Source organism: Carcharodon carcharias, chromosome 13, assembly GCF_017639515.1.
Source record: "Carcharodon carcharias isolate sCarCar2 chromosome 13, sCarCar2.pri, whole genome shotgun sequence".
In the NCBI taxonomy this organism is placed as follows: domain Eukaryota; kingdom Metazoa; phylum Chordata; class Chondrichthyes; order Lamniformes; family Lamnidae; genus Carcharodon; species Carcharodon carcharias.
Genome location: NC_054479.1, coordinates 107,642,166 through 107,658,226, shown reverse-complemented (window position 1 = coordinate 107,658,226; position 16,061 = coordinate 107,642,166).

Here is a 16,061-nt window from a genome sequence, read left to right as displayed (position 1 = left end):
GCATTTTCAATTACCTGATAACACTGTACGCTGGGTGTGGCAGATGTCCCATGTGGTGAATTGGAAAGATGCAGAGGCGAGGATGGCTTTCTGCTCTGGCAAGCTTCCTTTCCAAGGGAAGAGCTGACTCTTTTCCAGATGCTTTCTGCAGGATATCTTACAGCAGATGGTGAAATCCTGTCAGCTACCCCTGTGAAGCAGAGGTGATGAAATCAGGTCTCATCCAACTTGTTCGGATGGGTAGTTTTGGAAGGGATTATAAACACAGCTTCCATCACATTGATGGGTACCAGACCACAGGGCTCAGACCTCAATGCACCTGCATAAGTCACCACCTCTCAAACTCCTTTTCCACATCTAACTCATAAAGGATATCAGAACGCCAAAATAATACATCTCCTCTACTGTGTAATTTAAATGATAACAGTAGCAAAGAACAACGATGAAGGAAATTCAGGGAGAGGAAAGAACAAATATGGTGGACTACCCAGTAAACCAAATAACAGATGCAGTGAAATGCAACAAAAAAGTAACTAAAACTCTTAAAAAAGAAAGTCTTCTAGCAAAAATTCTGTTAGCTCTTTTTTCAGATGCTGCTTGAGCCAGCCAGACCAGTACTGCAACATGTTCTGTTTCCATAGCGAAGCTGCATGCTGTCAGCTAAGCATTCCGTGAAGTTAAGGGACACACTGAAATCTTTTTCCTGCTTCCCTTGAATTGATGACATGCCCTTCATCTTATAATATATTTGTTACTTTTCACATTAAAATGCAGAAAACTTCTCGAAACTAAATGCCCTTGACCACGTTCTGCCTAGTAACAGTAAGTACACGTTGGGACATTAGTGTATGAACACTAAACATGGTTGTCTGATAGTACTCTGTGCACCATGTAGTGGAGATGCGAACCAACCTCCTGAAATGAATGAAGGAAGGAATTTCAGGTAATGCATTTAGTGTTTATGTATTACTATTCCATAACATTATTTCAGGGCCTCAGTGTTTGTCATTTTTAAATAATCTCATCAAATCATTCACTTGCAACTGCACAAATCATAATTGCATAATTCAAACTGGGATCACTGGAAATAATTTTCCAGCGGGTGTTGAAACCTCAATGTCAGACTCAATAGTGGTCCTGAGCCCTCCATATCATCAGTGTGCCCACCCCCACCACAATCTTCCAGGAGGTGGCTCCTAATTGGCTGCCTCCATGCACAGCCCTTTTAAAGATTCAGGAGGGATTCCTGAGGTTGGAGGTGAAATCAAAGGGCCCGTAGCAATGTCATACTCGCAGCCCCACTGGGAGAGCTGGGTATTGCTGAGGCAGGTAGGTCACTGCAAGGGCATCTCAACTTGGTGATGCCCTCTGTTGCCTGAATTTAAGTCATCAAATAAAGAGGTCTGAAGTCGCTAGAGTCATCAGGATGGAGGGGTAACCCCTCCACAGGAGAAGTGATAGACATGGTTGTGGACTTTGATCCCTGCGATCCCATCATTGGCCTCCGACAGCCAGCTAGCCTGTGCCAGCTACCGCAGTTGAGCTGTTGGCCTCTGCGCCTTGCAGCGGCTATTCCAATGGTGAGAAAATACATCACCTTTGGAAAATGGCCCCAAAGTGAGGCCTTAACGGTGCTAATTGACTGCTCCTCTCTGTGGAGTGGGCAGTCAATCTCGTTCCCAGCCTGGGAAGCCCCCAGAGGAGGGAATGCATCAGGGTGCCATCCCAAAACCTAGCTTCCCAACATCCCCACCTCCAACTCTGTCTCCATGGAGTGAGGAAAGTTCAGCTCCGTCTCAGTCTGCTAGTATCTAACTTGTAACCCAATCTACAAGACGCATCACATCAGCTTTATTTCCTGTAAGGAATGAAGTGTTTCCCAAACTGTAAAAGATATACGTGTTTACAATCTAACTTTTTTCATATCATCCCAAGATGTTCCAATAAAAATATCCAGCACAGTTGGTCTTTCCTAAAGCACACCAGCACAGACTTGCTGCTGATAGGCACTCTATATTTCTCACTTAATAAACATAAGTATTTTTGCCACTATAAATGTCAATTTGACAGGTTTATTATTCACTGGATTACCTTCTGTAACATTTTTAAAACCTGATGTCAAATCAGAAATCTTTCAGTTCCCTTGTGTGTGAGTTTTTTTTAGCCTTCGAGTTAGTCCCTCTCAGATGTTGCAACTCTCTCCATATTTCAACACTGCAAGGTGACCTCGCTCTGCTGCTCCATGTCGTACAATGTGCTTCCTACCTATTATCCTCTAATGCTGGCCCCAACTCACAAGCTACTACCATCCATTGACCTTCCTTGCCAGATGCAGCTTGTCCTTGCTCTGCCTGCTGCTACTTGTTGACATGTCTCACACTCTCTACCACCACCTGCTGGCGTCAAACATCACTTTGTCAAATATCTGTTAAAAACCAAAATTGGAAACGTGATGTGTGGAAGAGTGTCAACAATGCTGTGTTGTATCTGAAATCCCAAGAGACAAGAAAGCACTCTAACAAGAAAAGCTGCATTTTATGCTATTTTCATTATTAATCCGATTGCAAAATTACTTCCTTGTATTCATATAGAAATAATCAGAAATGGATTTAGTCAACCTTTACACTGGGGAAAATTCACTGAAATCAATTTAAAGACACAGCTGCATAAAAAACACAAAAGTGACTCTGGCACTTACAGCTTCACAATATATTTTGCAGAGGTAATCACATTCAGGTGTCAAACAGTATTTAAAGATTTTAGTCTGCTGGTCCAGTTGTGACTTATTGAAGTTTTGTACACCTACCTCAGCCACATTTACCTTCATCAGAAAAGAGGTATTACAACAACTGATGGAAGCTTGTGACTGCATTCTATTTGTACATGCATAACTGCTGATGGGAGGCAGATCCATGCCTGCGCCCTTGGTCTTAGGAGCATATGCCAGAATATTAGAAAGCTCCCTTATATTATTTAGATGAAAGTCATAATGTTTGTAGGATCCTTATCATTATGGGGTGAACTCACTCAGAGACTCATGGTGTGAGCAGACAGGAAGGACCCTGCAGCAATTCTGTTTAAAGGGTTCATCACTTCAGGCAGGTTAACAGTGTGTTTGTCCTTTTAGGATGCTGGTTAACTTCTGGGCTCTTTTTTCCACTTTCCTGCCTTCCTCTATTGATTAATGACCTCTGCTAACAATTTTCTGCTGACGCTGGAATTTTCTGTGTCGCTTCAAAACAGTTCTGTTGACGGTGGTCCTGAAAGACACCTTTGGTGCTGGAGGATGAGGGGGGGATGCTAAGAAGACAGGAGAGGGCAGGAACATCTGGGAGATGAGAGAAGAGGAGGACTCTGCACAGAAAAGCATACCCACAATAAGGTCTTCAGGGAGTATTTCTCACTCCTCAGCTTCACCGTGGATCAATGTCCAAGACTCCTGTGATACACCATGGAGGCTGTCATTCAGTTATTTCAATCACAACCCAAACCAGAGCATAGCCAGCATTACCTGCAACTATCAAGGTCACTGGGTCTTTGACGTTTTTGCCCTATGGTTGTTCTAGGCATCAGCAGGTGGTATCAGTAACATCTCTGTGTTCACTGATCACTGTTGTAGCAGTGAGGTGACTGAGGCTTTCTGCATCAGAAGGAACACCCACATTACTTTCCCAATGGACTGTGATAAGCAGGATAACAGAACCTTAAGCTTCATCCTCCATCATAAGGTCAGAAGTGGGAATGTTCGCTGATTGCACAATGTTCAGCGCCTTTCGCGACTCCTCAGATACTGAAGCAGTCCACGTCCAAATGCAGCTAGACGTGGACAATATCCAGGCTTTGGCTGACAAGTGGCAAGTAACATTCGTGCCACGCAAGTGCCAGGCAATGAACATCTCCAAGGAGAGAATCCAACCATCATCCCCTGATGTTCAGCGACATTATCATCACTGAATCCCCCACTATCAGCATCCTGGGGGTTACCATTGACCAGAAACTGAACTGGACTAGCCATATAAATACTGTGGCTACAAGAGCAGATCAGAGGCTAGGAATTGTGCATAACTTACCTCCTGATTCCCCAAAGCCTGTCCACCATCTACAAGACACAAGTCAGGGGTGTGATGGAATACCCACCACTTTCCTGAATGAGTGCAGCTCCCACAACACCCAGGATGCTTAACACCATCCAGGACAAAGCAGCCTGCTTGACTGGCACCACATCCACAAACATTCACTCCTCCACCACCGATGCACAGTAGCAGCAGTGTGTGCCACCTACAAGGTGTACTGCAAGAATTCATCAAGGATCCTTTGACAGCAACTTCCAAACCCACAACCACAATCAACTAGAAGGACAAGGGCAGCAGGTACATGGGAACACCACCACCTGGGAGTTTCTTTCCAAGTCACTCATCATCCTGACTTGGAAATATATCGCTGTTCCTTCACTGTCGCTGGGTCAAAATCCTGGAACTCCCTCCCAAACAGCACTGTGGGTGTACCTACACTACATGGTCTGCAGCGGTTCAAGAAGGCAACTCACCACCACCTTCTCAAGGGCAGCTGGGGATGGGCAATAAATGATGGCCTAGCCAGCGAAACCCACCTCCTGTGAAATAATTTTTTAAAACTTGCAAGCTTCTTCAGGCTCCAAGATGCCACTGACTGCAACCATATCACCTTCAGCAGCCAGGTATCTTTCTGAATAGAAAGGGATTGCAGTCTGTCAACCACCACCATTCTGGTGACCACATGCAGTGCAACATGTAGATCTGTCCCCCTTTCCAGTTGCGATGATTCACTCATTCTGTGTTAATCCTCTGTGGCACCTTTACTTATAACCAGACCATCAGGTCACAGGCTGGCTTAGGTTGACATTGCTTGTAGACAGGCTGCAGGTGTGAAGGCTTGAACAGGGAGCAAAAGGACTAAGAATTAGGAACCTTGACAAATCTTGTGAGTTCATTTTATTTTTGCCTGCATTACTGCCAGGTCCTGTGATTGAAGCAGCTGGCATTAATGTCCACCGTACCCTCTTCCCATTGGTGACAGGGTTATTTCCCAGAGGGTTGTTTGTTTACTGGCCTATCTCAGCTAGGTCTCCAAATGGGCACTGGAGAAAATTGGATTCTAATCCTGCATCCATTTCTTTCTTCAGAAGCTTTATCTGCTGTCTGCAGCCAGCGTGAACCATTAAGAAGTGCTTGTTGCCATCAAGTGGCAGTGGTGATTCCTGCGGCCTCAAGCAGCTAATAAATAAAGTGGGTAGTGCTGGCTGAATATTTGAATCAACTGGTGGCACCAATTTTACATTACCCCTGTCCCAAGAGAGCAAATGAGTGAGCCCCGTGCCTTGCCCCGTTTGGCCTTTTTCCATCACAATCAAACTTGCAGCTCATAATTTCCAATTAACACTTAAATCAAAAACATTGTGTAATGAACTAACAATCCTAATGATTTAAACTGCCCAGGAAAAAAAATTGTGTTCCCAGGAGTATTTTAATTTTCAAATCATAAGGAGAATGGTTACAGAGCAGCAAAGAAACCTATGGAGCAATGCACTGCATCAAAGTAAAATACTGCAAAGAGGTAATATTCTGCTTTAAGGTGATATACCATATCAATCTAATATACTGACGGAGTAATATACTGCATCAAGGTGATAAACCATACCAATATAATATACTGACGGGGTAATATACTGCATCAAGGTGATATACCATACCAATCTACTGTACTGACTGGGTGATATATGGCATCAAGGTGATATACCATACCAATATAATATACTGATGGGATAATATACTACACGGCTATATACCATACCAATATAGTATACTAACGAGGTAAAATACTACAGCAAGGTGATGTACCACACCAATATAACATACTGACGACATAATATACTGCATAAAGGTGATACACCATACCAATATGACATACTGACGAGGTAATGTACTGCATCAAGGTGATATATTATACCAATATAATGTACTGATGGGGTAATATAATGTATCAAGGTGATTTTTATCGTGAAGTATTTTAAACCAACACAGGGTCTTTCGTTCAAATGTCAAACAGCCTTTTTTTTTACATTGGTAGGAAGACAGACAATCTCTATTGGTAAACCAGGAGGCTTCTCCAACAATACAGAGTTTCAAGCAGTTTGTTAACTATTCTAATTGCGTTACAATCACAGTTCCACCTACAACAGAACTGATACCATTAAGGAGGACTGGAATTTAGGACATCACAACAATGACACAGGATAACCAGCATCATGTTCTCTAATTAAGAAATGGAGGAGGCAATTGTCACAACCAAATGGCCCCAGACAACGTCCATTCAAATCTAAGATAAAAGCAAAATACTGCGGATGCTGGAAATCTGAAACAAAAACAAAAATAGCTGTAAAAACTCAGCAGGTCTGACGGCATCTATGGAGAGGAAGACAGAGTTAACATTTTGAGTCTGTAGTACTCTTCATCAGAACATTCAAATCTTTGACATAAAGATCAACTTTGGAGCCAGGGACAGCTCATCTTGGTAGAATCCATTGTTTTGAGATGTGGAAATAACATCAGCGCTGAGAAGGTCTGTCCAGAACAGATTTGCTGGATCAAAGTGGGTGCTAAGCACCAATCATCCAGCAGGATGTCTTCAGGGGATGTGTCTGGGATACTCGATAAGCTTAGCTTCCAGGAACCATTTTAACTCCACTATTGCTGTAGAGCTTGAAAGCCCCACTTCAATACTAATATAATGTACTGATGAGGTAATATACTGCATCAAGGTGATATACCATATCAATATAAAATTCTGAAGAGGTAATGTACCACATCAAGGCAATATACCATAGAAATATAGTAATCTAACAAGGTAATGTACTACATCAAGGAGATATACCATACCAATATCATATACTGATAGCAATATACTGCATCAAGGTGACATACTGCATCAAGGTGATATACCATACTAATATAATATACTCCATCAAGGTGATATACCTTACCAATATAAGATACTGATGAGGTAATATACTATATCAAGGTGATATGCCATACCAATATAATATGTTGATGTGGTAATGTACTGCATCAAGGTGATATACCATACCAATATAATATGCTGATGAAGTAATATACCACATCAAGGTGATATACCATATGAATATAATATACAGACAGGGTAATATACCTCATCAAGGTGATATACCATACCAATATAACATACTTATGAGGTAATATACTACATCAAGGTGATATACGAAACTAATATAAAATACTGATGGTAATATACTGCATCAAGGTGATATACCTTACCAGTATAATATACTGACAAGGTAATATTCTGCATCAAGGTGATATACCTTACCAGTCTAATATACTGACAAGGTAATATATTACATTAAGGTGATATAGCATACCAATATAACATACTAATGAGTCAATATACTGCATCAACGTGATATACCATACCAGTATAATAGTATGATGATAATTTAGTGCATCGAGGTGTTATACCATACAAACATAATATACTGACAAGGCAATATACTGCATCAAGGTGAGATACCATACTAATATAGTATACTGATGAGATAATATACTGCATCATGGTGACATTCCATACCAATATAACGTACTGATGGGGTAATATACTGCATCAAGGTGACAGACTGCATCAAGGTGATGTACCATACCAAAGTAATATACTGCATCTATGTTACCTATGGCAAAAGGTTATGTGTCATACTAAGGTAATATATTACATCAAAGTAATATACTGCATCAGGATAATATACTGCACCAAGGTAATATACTGTCACAAGGTACCACTTAAGACCATAAGACATAGGAGCAGAAATTAGGCCATTCGGCCCATTGAGTCTGCCCCGCCATTCAATCATGGCTGATAAGTTTCTCAACCCCATTCTCCCACCTTGTCCTCTTAACCTTTGATCCCCTTACCAATCATGAACCTATCTATCTCGGTCTTAAATACACACAATGAACTGGCCTCCACAGCCTTCTGTGGCAATGAATTCCATCGATTCACCACTCTCTGGCTAAAGAAGTTTCTCCTCATTTCTGTTCTAAAAGGGCTTCCCTTTACTCTGAGGCTGTGCCATCAGGTCCTAATCTCTCCTCCTAATGGAAACATCTTCCCCACGTCCACTCTATCCAGGCCTTTCAGTATTCTGTAAGTTTCAATCAGATCCTTCTAAACTCCATCGAGTATAGACTCAGAGTCCTCAAACGTTCCTCATATGTTAAGCCTTTCATTCCTGGGATTGTTCTCGTGAACCTCCTCTGGACCCTCTCCAGGGCCAGCACATCCTTCCTGAGATACGGGACCCAAAGTTGCTTATAATATTCTAAATGTGGTCTGACCAGAGTCTTATAAAGCTTCAGCAGCACATCCCTGCTTTTATATTCTAGTCCTCTGGAAATAAATACCAACATTGCATTTGCCTTCTTAACTATCGACTCAACCTGCAAGTTAACCTTAAGAGAATCCTGGACTAGCACTCCCAAGTCCCTTTGCACTGCAGATTTCTGAATTCTCTCCCCATTTAGAAAATAGTCTATGCCTCTATTCTTCCTACCAAAGTGCATGACCTCACACTTCCCCACATTGTATTCCATCTGCCACTTCTTTGCCCATTCTCCTAACCTGTCCAAATCCTTCTGCAGCCTCCCCCCCTCCTCAATATTATCTGTCCCTCCACCTATCTTTGTCTCATCTGCAAACTTAGCCAGGAGGCCCTCAGTTCCTTCATCTAGATCATTAATGTATAAAGTGAAAAGTTGTGGTCCCAACACTAACCCCTGCGGAACTCCACTAGTCACCGGCCGCCATACTGAGAAGGACCCCCTTATCCCCACTCTACCTCCTGCCAGACAGCCAATCTTCTATCCATGCTAGTACCTTGCCTCTAACACCATGGGCTCTTATCTTACTAAGCAGCCTCCTGTGCGGCACCTTGTCAAAGGCCTCCTGGAAGTCCAGGTAGATAACATCCATTGGCTCTCCTTTGTCTAACCTACTCGTTAACTCCTCAAAGAATTCTAATAGATTTGTTAGGCATGACCTCCCCTTGATGAAACCATGCTGACTTTACCCTTTTTTATCATGCACTTCTAAGTATTCTGAAATCTCATCCTTAATAATGGACTCTAAAATCTTACCAACGACTGGGGTCAGGCTAATCGGCCTGTAATTTCCTGTCTTTTGCCTCACTGCCTTCTTAAACAGGGGGGTTACATTAGCGATTTCCCAGTCCTCTGGGACCCTCCCTGACTCCAGTGATTCCTGAAAGATCACCACTAACGCCTCCACTATCTTTTCAGCTCGCTCCTTCAGAACTCTGGGGTGTAATCCATCTGGTCCAGGTGATTTATCCACCTTCAGACCTTTCAGTTTTCCTAGCACCTTCTCCTTGGTAATGGCCACCATACTCACCTCTGCCCCCCGACTCTCTTGAACTTTGGGGATGTTACTCATGTCTTCCATCGTGAAGACTGACGCAAAGTACCTATTCAGTTCCTCCACCATTTCTTTGTTCCCTACTACTACTTCTCCAGCGTCATTTTCCAGCGGCCCAATGTCCACTTTTGCCTCTCTCTTACCCTTTATATATCTAAAAAAACTCTTGCAATCTTCTTTTATATTACTGGCTAGTTTACCCTCATATTTAATCTTCTCCCTCCTTATTTCTTTTTTATTGTCCTCTGTTGGTCTTTGTAGGCTTCCCAATCCCCTGGTTTCCCACTGCTCTTCGCCGCAATGTATGCTTTCTCTTTAGCTTTTATGCTGTCCCTGACTTCTCTTGTCAGCCATGGTTGCCTCGTCCTCCCTTTAGTATGCTTCTTCTTCCTAGGGATGAATTTTTGCTGTGTCTCCCAGATTACTCCCAGAAACTCCTGCCATTGCTGTTCTACTGTCTTTCTTGCTAGGCTCAGCTCCCAGTCAATTCTGGCCAGCTCCTCCCTCATGCCTCTGTAGTTGCCTTTATTCAACTGTAATACCATTGCATCTGATTCCAGCTTTTTCCTCTCAATTTGCAGGGTAAATTCTATCATATTATGGTCACTTCCTCCTAAAGGTTCCTTCATCTTAAGCTCCCTATCAAATCTGCCTCATTACTCATCACTAAATCTAGAATTGCCTGTTCCCTAGTGGGCTCCACCACAAGCTGCTCCAAAAAGCCATCTCGTAAACATTACACAAATTCCTTTCCTTGGGATCCACTACCAACCTGATTTTCCCAGTCTACCTGCATATTGAAATCCCTCATGATCACTGTAACCTTGCCTTTCTTACACCCCTTTTCTATCTCCTGGTGTATCTTGTGTCCCACATCCTGACTACTGTTTGGAGGCTTGTACATAACTCCCATTATGCTGTTTTTACCTTTGCGGTTCCTCAACCCTACCCACACAGATTCTACATCATCTGACCCTACATCATTTCTTGCTATCGATTTAATTTTATTTCTTACTAACAAAGCAACCCCACCCCCTCTGCCAATCTGACTATCTTTTTGATTGGATGTATATCTTTGGATATTTAGCTCCCAGTCCTGATCCCCTTGCAGCCAAGTCTCCTTGATGCCCACCACATCATACCTGCCAATTTCAATTTGCGCCACAAGCTCATTTACCTTATTTCGTATACTGCGTGCGTTCAGATGCAACACCTTCTGTCCTGTATTTCCCGTCCCCTTTCTCATTGTCGTCCCTTTATCTGATGTGCTTGAAGTTAGATTCCTAGCCCTTTCCAAACACTCTGTCCTATTTTGTGTTCTGGAGACTTTAATAGCCTCTCCTGGGTTCTCCTTTCTTTTCAGTTTTTTCATAAAAGTTAAATCCACCACCCCACATGCTAACCTACTGCTTTGTTTCCCATTAGTCATACTTCTTGGAGTTTTACCACCACACCCCCCCCCACCCACCCCCACCCCAACTTTCTAGTTTAAATTCCTGTTGACCACCCTATTTACCCTTTTCGCTAGTACATTGGTCCCAGATCGGTTCAGGTGGAGATCCCTCCTGTTCCAATACTGATGCCAGTGCCCCATGGAATGGAACCCCTCTTTCCCGCACCACTCCTTTAGCCACGTGTTTACTTCCCTTATTCTTGCGTCCCTATGCCAATTTGCACATGGCTCAGGTAGTAATCCGGAGATTATATCCCTTGAGGACCTGTTCTTTAGTTTAGTTCCTAGTTCCTGACAATCCCCAAACAGGTCCTCTTTCCTAGTCTTACCTACGTTATTTGTCCCGGCGTGGACCACAACAACTAGATCCTCCCCCTCCCTCTCCAATATCCTTTCAAGCTGGTCAGAGATGTCCCTCACCCTGGCACCAGGCAGACAGCATACCATGCGAGACTCTCAATCATGCTTACAAAAGATGCTATCAATTCCCCTAATTATAGAATCCCCTACAACTACCACTTGTCTTTTTGCTCCCCCCCTCTTGAATGGCCTCCTGTGCCACGGTGCCATGGTCAGCTGACTCATCCTCCCTACAGCCCTGTACCTCATCCACACAGGGAGCAAGTACCTCGTACCTGTTGGACAAGGTCAAGAGCTGAGGCTCCTCTATTTCTGAACACAGGATCCCTCTACCTGCCTCACTTGCAGTCACACCCTGCTGACCCTAACCACTGATCGAACTTGAGGTACTTAATCTACCGGGTGTGACCGCCTCCTGAAACAAAGCATCCAGGTAACTTTCCCCCTCCTGGATGTGCCGCAGTGTCTGGAGCTCAGACTCCAGCTCATCAATTCTGAGCCAGAGTTCCTCCAGCAACCAACACTTGCTGCAGATGAGGTCACTGCGGCTCGCAATGGGATTTGCCAGCTTCCACATTAAACAACTACAGCACATCACCTGCCCAGCTATCTCGACTTAGATAATTAATTTATTAATTAGTTTTGCAGTTTTTTTTTCCAAATTTGGTGCAGATTTCCTACCAACCAATCAGGTCACAGTTTTCATTTGATGTCACATTTTCAGTTTTGGCTTCAGTTACTCTGTGCCCCGAGGTCTCTGCTCCGGTGCTCCTCCCTCTGAGTCTGCTCCCTGGAGACAAGGTCACGAATCCCCAAGGTAAGCTAGATTTATACTCACCACTCCAGTGCTCCTCCCTCCGAGTCTGCTCCCAGGATTTACTCACCAATCAGCTGCTTTTTCTTTAAAATCCACTTTAAGAAGTGTCCCTCACACGTCTGTTGCAATCCTGAAGACACTGCCTCTTCCTCTCTCTTTTTTTTTTAAGTTTGAGGAGGAGGGAGGGATGGAAACACTACAGCAATGTAAGGTTTGGGGCTATTCCGTTCTTTGACAGTGGGTCCTCCTCAATTCCCTCCTGAGTCAAGGTGTCTGCGGTGACTTGTCCCAGAATGCTTCAGTCACTTCTCACCAGCGCCCTCTGTTGGATGCTCTTCCTCCTGTTGAGTGCAAGAGTCCTTCTCCTCGATTCCCTCCTGAGTCGCGGTGGCCGCAGTGACTTCTCCCAGAATGCTTCAGTCACTTCTCACCAGCGCCATCTGTTGGATGGTACTATAATAATACATTGTACAAAGGTTAAATATAGTACCAAGGTAATATACTGTACCAAGGTAATATAGTGCACCAAAGTCATATACTGCATCAAGGTAATTTACCAAACCATGATAATCTACTGTTACAAGGTAATTTCTTTTTATTCTTTTACAGGCTGCATGCGTCATTGGCTACACCAGCATTTATTGCCCATTCCTAACTGCCCTTGAAAAGGTGCTGGTGAGCCACTTCTTCAACTACTGCTGCGCATGTGGTGTAGGTACATCTACAGTGCTATTAGCAAGGGAATTCCAGGATTTTGACCCAGCAACAGTGAAGGAAGGGCGATATATTTCCAAGTCAAGATGATGTGTGTCTTGGAGGGGAGCTTGTGGATGGTGATGTCCCATGCATCTTCTGCCCTTATCCTTCGAGGTAGCAGAGGTACCCTCCCGGGTTTGGAAGGAGTTGTTGAAGGAGCCTTGGTGAGTTGTTGCAGTGCATCTTGTAAATGGTACACACTGCTGCCACTGTGCATCACTGGTGGAGGGAGTGAATGGAGGTGGTGGATGTGGTGCCAAACAAGCAGGCTACTTTGTCCTGGATGATGTCAACCTTCTTGAGTATTATTGGAGCTGTACTGATCCAGGCAACTGGAGAGTATTCCATCACACCCCTGACTTGTGTCTTGTAGATGGTAGACAGGCTTTGGGAGTCAGGAGGTGAGTTACTTTCCACAGAATTTCTAGTCTCTGACCTGCTCTTGTAGCCAAAGTATTTATATGGCTAATCCAGTTCAGTTTCTGGTCAATGGGACCCCCAAGATATTGATAAAGAGGGATTTGGCAATGGTAATGCCATTGAATGTCAAGGAGAGATGGTTGGATTCTCTCTTGTTGGAGATGGTCATTGCCTGTCACTTGTGTGGGGCAAAGGTTACTTGCCACTTATCAGCCCAAGCCTAGACGTTTTCCAGGTCTTGCTGCAAATGGACATGGACTGCTTCAGTATCTGTGCTGAACATTGTGCAATTATTAGCAAACATCCCCACTTCTGACCTTATGATGGAAGGTAGGTCATTGAAGCTGCTGAAGATTATTGGTCTTAGGACAGTACCCTGAGGAACTCCTGGAGCTGAGATGATTGACCTCCATCAACCACAACCATCTTCATTTGTGCTAGGTATGACTTCAAAAAGTGGAGAATTTTCCCCCAATTCCCATTGACTTTGTGAGGACTCCTTGATGCCAAATTTAGTCAAATGCTGCCTTGATGTCAAGGGCAGTCACTCTCACCTCACCTCTTGAGTTCAGCTCTTTTGTCCACGTTTGGCCCAAGGCTGTAATGAGGTCAGAGGCTGAGTGGCCATGGCAGAAACCAAACTGAGCATCAGTGAGCAGGTTATTGCTTAGCAAGTGCCACTTGATAGCACTGCTCACAACCTCTTCAATCACTTTGCTGCTATTCGAGAGTAGACTGATGGGGCAGCAAATGGCTGGGTTGGATTTGTCCTGTTTTTTGTGAACAGGGCATACCTAGGCAATTTTCCACATAGCCAGGTAGATGCCAGTGTTTTAGATGTACTAGTAAAGCTGGGCAAGGGGCACAGCAAGTTCTGGAACACAAGTACTTCAGTACTATTGCCAGAATGTTGTCAGAGCCCGTAGCCTTTGAAGTATCCAAGGCCTTCAGCCATTTCTTGATGTCACATGGAGCGAATCAAATCAGCTGAAGACTGGCATCTGTGATGCTGGGGACCTTAGGAGGAGGCAGAGATGGATCATCCACTCGGCACTTCTGGTTGAAGATTGTGGCAAAAGCTTTAATCTTGTCATTTGAACCGACATGCTGGGCTCCCTCATCATTGAGAATGAGGCTATTTGTGGAGTCTCCTCCTCCAGTTAGTTGCTTAATTGTCCACCACCATTCACAACTGGATGTGGCAGGACTACAGTGCTTAGATCTATCTGGTGGCTGTGCGATCACTTAGTTCTGGCTGTTTCATGCTGCTCCTGCTGTTTGCCATGCAAATAGTCCTGTGTTGTAGCTTCACCAGGTTGGCATCTCATTTACGGTATGCCTGGTGCTCCTCCTGGCATGCCCTCCTGCACTCTTCGTTTAACCAGGGTTAATTCCCAAGGCTTGATGTAATGGTAGAGAATGGGGGATATGCTGGGCCAATAGATTGCAGATTGTGGTTGTATACAATTCGGCTGCTGCTGATGGCCCACAGTACTTCATGGATGCGTAGTTTTCATGTTGCTAAATCTTTTCAAAATCAATACCATTTAGCACAGTGGTAGTGCCATACAATACAATAGAGGGTATCCTCCATGTGAATTCATCCCCACAAGGACTGTGTGGTGGTCACTCCCACCAATACTGTCATGGATGGGTGCATCTGTACCAGTTAGATTGGTGAAGATGAGGTCAAGTGGGATTTTCCCTCTTGTTAGTTCCCTCACCATCTGCCACAGTCTACAGCTATATCCTTAAGGACTCAGTCATTAGTGGTGCTACTGAGTCACTCTTGAACATTGAAGTCCCCCACCCAGGGTACAACCTGTGCCCTTGCCACCCTCAGTATTTCCTCCAAGTGGTGTTCAACACAGAGGAGCACTGATTCATCAGCTGAGAGAAGCAGTTTGGGAGGGTGGCGGGGTCAGAAGGGGAAGTTGGTAGATGATAGTCAGCAGGTCATTTCCTTGCCTATGTTTGATCTGATGCCATGAGACTTCATAGGGTCCAGAGTCAATGTTGAGGAGTCCGGAGTCAATATAGTGCACAAAGCTAATATAGTGTTGCAATGTAATATACTATACCAAGGTATATAGTGTACCCTAGGTAATATACTGCATCAAGGTTATGTAGAGCACTAAGGAAGTGTACCCCACCAAGATAATATACTGCACCAAGTTGATACACTGCTCGAAAACCAGGAAACCTGTCATTCAAGCAGTGGTATTCCAAGTGCAAGAATATGCAAATAAATGGATAAAATTAATGCTCATACAGACAACAAAATCAATTGGGGAGATTTTGCTCTTAATTTGCAACATCAGTACATTTCCACCTTAGGTATATGAAACATGTGCAAAACACTGCTTATATCTCATGGAATGACCTTTAAACCAAAAGTAGTACAGTGAGTAAAGATTGTAATTTCTTTAAAATGTCTGTGGATTCTGTAATAGTTTTAAAGAATATTTGAAAAGGACTATTAAGAGTTGGCATTAATTGTAAAGGGATCAATTGTAATTTTCTTGGATAAGAAGAAAAGCTGGTCCATGTGACCTGATGACCCTTGACCTGGAAGCAGTATCCACAGGAAGGATGTTATGAAAAAAGTAATGTGGCTGGCCTACACAATGGAGAGCCACATGCAGAGGAGCACACAGGTGCAGTCACAAGGAGAAAGTAGACCAAGACAGAAAGAGGAACACTGATTCTTGTGACGAGGAGAAGCAACATTCTCAGGAAGAGGTCAGTTTTTCTGCTGGA